Genomic DNA, 7,233 nt, shown 5'->3' on the forward strand with positions numbered 1-7,233 from the left:
TTCTGAGAATACTGAGAAGCAGGTACATCTTGTATGTTCTAGAACCTGTCCTCTTGGAATTGTTGCCTTCAGCTTGTTCCTCGATCACTCTTGATTTCTGAAGCAGCATGTCTTCAACCCAAGCTTTCACAACAGCTGCTAATACCACCAGTGCCTGCATCAAAGCTGCAGAGACTGGTCACAAACACGTCATGTCCAACTGTTGCCTAGGCCTTTGGCTTCAAGGTTTCAGACACCTTGCCCTTAACTTGTCTTATTCTTTTGACTTGTATTGCTCTTTTACAGCATCTGCCTTACCACAAATCAGGCCTGAGCCCTGTGTGCAGGACCTAGGGGCTGTCTGATAATGTGAGTGGCCCTTAGACCCACGCTACTGATGTGAACACATTGCTGTCTGGCCAAAGCTGTAGAAAGGAGTGCACAGTCCCTAGGGTGAATGTTCCTCTACCAGGATACCCTTATTTTCTTCCATATTAAAAGACATCCTGTTGAGTCCACACTCTTCCTCCATCATTGCCAGCTATGAATAAAACTCAGGGTGGGCATACAGACTGGGATCCTACTCCATGATTTTGACAATAAAAGTACTATATTTCAGCTACAGTTATTCATTCACGAATTTTTTTCTTGAGACGAATCTAGCACAAAGGTACTTCCATGTTTTAAAGAGCAAAATCTAAATTTTATTTTTCCAGTGAGAATATTCCAACATATTCTGGCATTTCATCTTAAAATTCTTTGCTTTGCTTTTTAATAGGTTTACAGATACATCTTAACACATTCATTCCCAAACGCTCCTAGGGAGATTGCTGAACTAGAAGATTGAATTGAGATTGGAGTCTTCCTGGAATAAATAAAAGAACAGCCACTAAAGGATAATGGGATCCATTTATTATTCTGCCAGGCTCCTCTGCATACTATTCTAACAAACTCCTTGGGTGAATAAGAAACCAAAGCTGGTCTTTAGAACACTGGGACTCACAGATGGAGGATGGGAAAAGTGCTGTGCTCATGGAAAAAATATTTCATTTGTTGACTTGGCTTTAAGTTGTATTACAGTTGAAAATGGCAGAAGCACTTGTGGTTAATTTAACAGATCCATTAGTGAAAGGACCCTTAGAAATCTGTCGAAACTTTTTATTATATAAAGAGGGAAATTTCTCAGATGGGAAAAATAACTTGCTCAAACTCAAATTACAAGAGCCACATGTCACTTGTTCATCATTTTGTGGCCAAACAACTCTATGCAGGTTGTTCTGAATCATAGTTATTATCCTTGGACTGTTTGTTAATGGTTGTTACTGACTGTTAATGGTCTGTGTTGTTTACCTTCCAAGGGTCTAACATTTTAACATGTAAAAGAATCTTGTAGCATAGGAAGAAGAAGGTTTCGATGGTAAAATCAACCCTAAGGCCACCTAGTAAACTCAGTGAGCAGGGGCTCTTAACCTGAGGTCCTTAGAAGGGCTTTAACCTGCTGGGTGCAGTGGCTCTTGCCTGTAATCCCAGCACTTTGGGAGGCCGAGGCAGGCGGATCACTTGGGGTCAGGAGTTTGAGACCACCCTGGCCAATGTGGTGCAACCCCGTCTCTACTAAAAATACAAAAAAAATGACCCGGGTGTGGTGTCAGGCACCTGTAATCCCAGCTACTCAGAAGGCTGAGGCAGGAGAATCATTTGAACCCGGGAGGTGGAGGTTGCAGTGAGCCTAGATCGTACCATTTGCACTCCAGCCTGGCCAACAAGAGTGAAACTCCATCTCAACAACAACAACAACAACACAAAAGGGTTTTTAGCTTTGACATTATATGCATTAAGCTCTTGGAATTATATGAATTATTTTATGCATGGGTAGTTACATGCATTTTCTTTAGGGAGGGGATCTGTCGAATTCTGGACTTTCTTGACTGGCTGGATAAGACAAACCTTGAACATAAAAGTATTTTATTGGCTTATTTTCCTGGAGCTCATACCCTACTCCCTAACAACTTCCAGAGTGGCTGAATCTAATTGCGCCGTTTCTGTTTTTGTATGCCTTGCAACTCTTGCCCCTGACTTCATTCAGATTTGGGGTTCTTTTTACTTTGTGGACAAAAAAGACACAAGGATGACTCCACACATTCATACCTCCCAGCTTAGTACCACCCAGTGGTAAGAAAATGACTCTCAGTGCCTACATGGGTCATGTAGATGGCCATCACCACTCACTGGGTCTAGGGTGTTGAGCCATTCTGGTTGATCAGCCTGAGTCATCTTTGCACCCTGCCCCTAAACATTGATATTGACATTCTTACAGAACACACAGAGAAGAGTTCTCTAAAGGCACCAGGAGAAGGGGGTTGGGAAGTACATGGAGCAGATAAAGCTCTAGCAAACAGATTTTTTGGGGGTCCACCATTCCCCAGATTCTCAAGAGATCTGTTTCAGAAAGGTCAACAAAAGTTTTCTTAGGAGCAAAGGCTATGTTATGGATCTCCTAGTAGATTGCATGAAACACTCTCCTGGCCTAACTCAAGGAGGCAGAGTACTTGGTTTTCACACAGTAACATATTTTTTTATCTATACAAGTGTGCTTTGAATACTCCCTCTGCAATATAAATGTGTTTGGCCTTTGGGTTCACTTCATCTGCATCGCCTACTGATAGGAAAGTTGTCAATTTACTTGGAACAAATAAAGACAATTCTGTTTTCTGTAAAATATAATTTGCACATGATACGATTTGATCATGGCTGCCCTTCTGTGAATGTGCATTCCTGAATGACTGTCACGAATTTTATCAATCAGAACTCAGGAGAGTGCTAATCCAAAGAGATGTCGAATCCACAGTTGTTTGTTCTTGGCCTCAATCTCAGTGCCTGGGAATTCTTCAGTAGCAGCACATGCACCATGGCTTAATATCTTTACAGAATTATGTGAACACACAACTTTTTTGTCTTTCTTTTTAGAATTAAAATAAGTAATATTTTAGGCCATTCTAAAGTGGAGACTAATATTTCCCAGGACTGATAGAAAACTTCTCACCAGGAAAATAGAAATGAGATGATAATTTGTGCAGAGGGGGCCTTCAAAGAAAAAAGAGTAGGCTTCCATTGCTTTTAATTAGGGAGTCTATTTTAATGCTCCATTGAGGCTCTTTTTGATAGCACATTAGGGTCCATTGGGAAGGATATTAATTAAACTCCAGGGTATTCTGTGTTGGAGGTCAAATGGGATAAGCTGGCGTTATCGAGCAGCAAGGAAGAGAGGAAAAGTGGGAAAAGATCCAAAAAGCCAGGTGTATTGGTTCCAGTGCTGGCCAACCACTTTGTCTGAGGGGAGCAATGTTGTATCAATAGCCCACCAGCTGTCCAGTCCTTCAGGGAATAGAGTTCTACAACTGGGAGAATTCTACCTGCTATTTCCTCAGGACAACTGTAACATCCAGGGGACCTGTGCATACCTAGGTGATAAAAGCTATATTTCTCACCTATGGGTAGAAACTTGGCTTTTGGGCTTACCCTGAACTGTGATAATAGGGAAGGAACTTTACTTTCCATATGCAACATTTTCAATTTAAAATTGCTGGAACGGTACAATTGACTGTGAAGGAGAGTCGAATACCAATGTCAGCACCATTTCCACTCATCTGAGATAGACTCCATGCCCTTCCCTAAATCACAGGGGCTGAAGCCTGGGAATGATATTTTCCAGAATTTCTTGCAGCAAGGTTTCAGATTAGATTTAATCCATGATGGGCACTAAGGTGTGATTAGAAAGTGGGCAGATGAGATCAGATGGGTTCAGGGTGATGGGGAGAAATCTGTGAAAGGATACAATGTACAGCTAGATAGGAAGAATAAGTCCTAGTGTTCTATACCACTGTAGGATGACTATAGTAACAAAAATATATAGTTTCAAATAGCTGCAAGGAAGATTTGAGACAATGAATGTGCTAATGACCCTGATTTGGTTGCTGTACATTATACATATGGAAACATTACTGTGTACCCTATGAATATGTTCAATTAAAAGTAGTTTTACAAAATAGTCCAAAAAAAGAAGAAGAAGAGCAGAAGCAAAATCAATATTATTGCTCCTCTGGCAGTTGTGGGCAAATGCATGGGTTTTGGCCTTTGCTTGTGAGCCTCTGCAGTGACCTGCAGGTGCTAACCTCGAATGATCTGTCTCTTGCTGCTGGCAGTTGCTCTATCAGTGATTGTTCTGAGACTTCTTTTTGTATAAAAATGGCATATTCTTTATTTTGCATATTTTAATTTCAGAACAAAATGAACAAAATAAACAAAAAACCCCAGAATATATAACATCCAATTCTGCTGTCAGAGTAGGGAGGGAATGGGAATTTGACACCCTTGTTTCCTACCTTCAACACAAGGACAGGAGGAAAAAAAAAAAAAAACAATAGACATCAGCAGGAGGAACCAAGCGGGGCTGCCGTGGGATCCATGGGGATACTACACAATGGTGAATTTTCCAACTATGAACTCCTAATCTACTTCTTCCATGCGAGACTCATCCTTGTCACCCTCAAGAGGGGCGATCTCATCAGGAACCACAGCACTGTGTTCCTCTGCTGCCACTTAATCTTCATTGATACCTAGACCTAGCTTGATCATGCAGTAGATGCGGTTGGAGTGGGTCTGGGGATCCTCAAGGGAAAAGCCAGAAGAGAGCACGGCAGTTTCTAACGGCAGCACCACCAGGTCCTTGATTGCCTTGTCATTTTTGTCTGCCTCAGCCTTTTGCTGCAGCGTCTCCACAATGGGGTGGTCAGGGTTGATCTCCAGGTGCTTTTTGGCCATCATATAGCCCATGGTGGAGTTGACCCGAAGTGCCTGGGCTTTCATGATCTGCTCCATATTGGCTGTCCAGCTGTAGGTGCTGGTCACAATGCAGCAGGGTGAAGACACAAGCCTACTGGAGATTGTCACCTTCTCAACCTTCTTATCTAAGATTTCTTTCACGAGCTTGCAGAGGTTCTCAAACTTTGCCTTCCTCACTTCCATTCTCTTCTTCTCTTCATCCTCAGGTAGTTCCAGACCCTCCTTGGTAACTAAGACCAGGCTCTTCCCATCAAACTCCTTGAGTTGCCGCACACATAGCCATCAATGAGCTCAGTCATATATACCACCTCGAAGCCCCGCTTCCACACTCTTTCCACAAAAGCTGAGTTGGCAACCTGCTCTTTGCTCTCACCAGTGATGTAATAGATGGACTTCTGTATCTTCTTCATGCGAGAAACATACTCTGACAAAGAAGTCATCTCATCTCCAGACCAGGAGCTATGATAGCACAGCAGCTCAGACAGGCAACATTGGTTAGTGGAATCCTTGTGGATCCCAAGCTTGAGATTTTTAGAGAATTTCTCATAGAATTTCTTGTAATTGTCCTTGTCTTCCACCAGCTCAGTGAAGAGCTCAAGGCACTTCTTAACAATGTTTCTGTGAATGACTTTCAAGATTTTGATCTGCTGGAGCAGTTCTTGGGAGATGTTCAGGGGCAAATTCTCAGAGTCAACCACACCACAGATAAAGTTGAGACACTCTGGTATCAACTCATCACAGCTGTCCCTGATGACCACACGATGGACATAGAGTTTAATGTTGTTCTTTTTCTTCTTGTTCTCAAAAAGATCAAAGGCAGCCCAATGAGGAATGAATAACAATGCCCTGAATTCCAACTGACCTTCTACAGAAAAGTGCCTGACTGCCAAGTGGTATTCTCAGTCATTGGTGAGGCTCTTGTAGAATTCTCCATACTCCTCTTGGGTGATGTCTTCAGGGTTTCTGGTCTAAACAGGCTTGGTCTTGTTTAGTTCTTCTTGATCAATGTATTTCTCTTTGATCTTCTTGTTTTCTTCTTCTTACCCTTACCACTGTCATCCTCCTCATCTGAACCCACATCTTTGATCTTGGGTTTTTCTTCATCATCTTTATTTTCCTCTTCTTTCTCACCTTTCTCTTCCTCTGCCTTATCATCACTAATTTCTTTCTCTCGTTCCTTCTCCAGATAAAGGGTGATGTATCCCAGCCTAGCAACTGAGAGTGCTTCTTCACTATTTCTTTGACCCGCCTCTCTTCTAAGTACTCTGCCTGATCTTCTTTAAGGTGGAGGGTCACTTTGGTACCCCTGCCAGTGGGTTCACCATGGTCAGCATGCACAGTGAAGGAACCTCCAGCAGAAGACTCCCAGGCATACCATCATCACTGGGCTTTGGGATCACAACCACTTTCTCTGCTACCAGGTGAGCAGAATAAAAGCCAACACCAAATTGCCCAATCATGGAGATGTCTGCACCAGCCTAAAGAGCCTCCATGAATGCTTTGGTACAAGACTTGACAATGGTTCCCAAATTATTTGTGAGATCAGCTTTGGTCGTGTCAATGCCTGTGTCTACTAAAGGCAGGGTACGTTCCTGAGTGTTGGGGATGATGTCAATTTTCAGCTCTTTCCCACTGTCCAGCTTGGAAGAGTCTGTCAGGCTCTCATAGTGAATCTTGTCCAAGGCATCAGAAGCATAGAGATCAACTCCCAAAGGAAAATCTCCTTGTTGGAATAGAAGGTATTGATGATGAGAGACATGAGTTGGGCAATTTCTGCCTGAAAGGCAAAAGTCTCCACCTCCTCCTCTCCATGGTACACTTCCTCAGGCATATTGAAAAGGAAAGGCTTGCACATATTAGACAGTAAGGTGGGCTGACTGTCCAACACACAGGCAGCACAAACACTGCGCCAGAGTGACTCAAGAGCCATTCTGTGACTTTTTCAACTTCTGGGTCCTCCAAAAGCTGGGGAGAATCTGAGAGCTGGAGGGAGCTCTCTCTAGTTCTTTCCTCCTCGTCTCTTCTAAGGATTTTGTTAGCATCTATTTCCCTTTTTATGTGAAATACCTGGAGTATATTTTTCTGACTGATGCTGACTACCCCTAATAAGATTTTACATAAGTAAACATGTCTATGAGTGAGACAGAATGTAAAACATTAGATGTTTCAGACAGAAGCCTGAGGAGGGCTTTAGAAAAATATAAACTGCCATAAATATTGCTTTTGATTAAGCAGCTATTTGGGGGACAGAGAGGCTATCAGCATTTCTAGGCAGTCACTGTTTCATGTGAAAGAATGTACCAAATATTAGAACGTAATTCTATATTTGGAGTGCTACAAAAACAAACAAAACAACTCAGGATACTATTTTGTTAATGGAAATTCCTGAAAACAAAGCTCAACAAAATTGTG

At 42.3% G+C, this 7,233-nt stretch overlaps 1 pseudogene across 1 annotated transcript; it reads right to left on the bottom strand.

The window, feature by feature from the left end:
- Positions 1–4,485: 4,485 nt before the first annotated feature.
- LOC105515531 lies at positions 4,486–6,736 on the bottom strand (annotated as a pseudogene). Its single transcript, XR_001002343.1, has one exon. The product of XR_001002343.1 is annotated as a heat shock protein HSP 90-beta pseudogene (transcript).
- Between the last annotated feature and the right edge of the window lie 497 nt (positions 6,737–7,233).

Source organism: Colobus angolensis, unplaced genomic scaffold (assembly GCF_000951035.1).
Source record: "Colobus angolensis palliatus isolate OR3802 unplaced genomic scaffold, Cang.pa_1.0 Scaffold262, whole genome shotgun sequence".
Lineage (NCBI taxonomy): Eukaryota > Metazoa > Chordata > Mammalia > Primates > Cercopithecidae > Colobus > Colobus angolensis.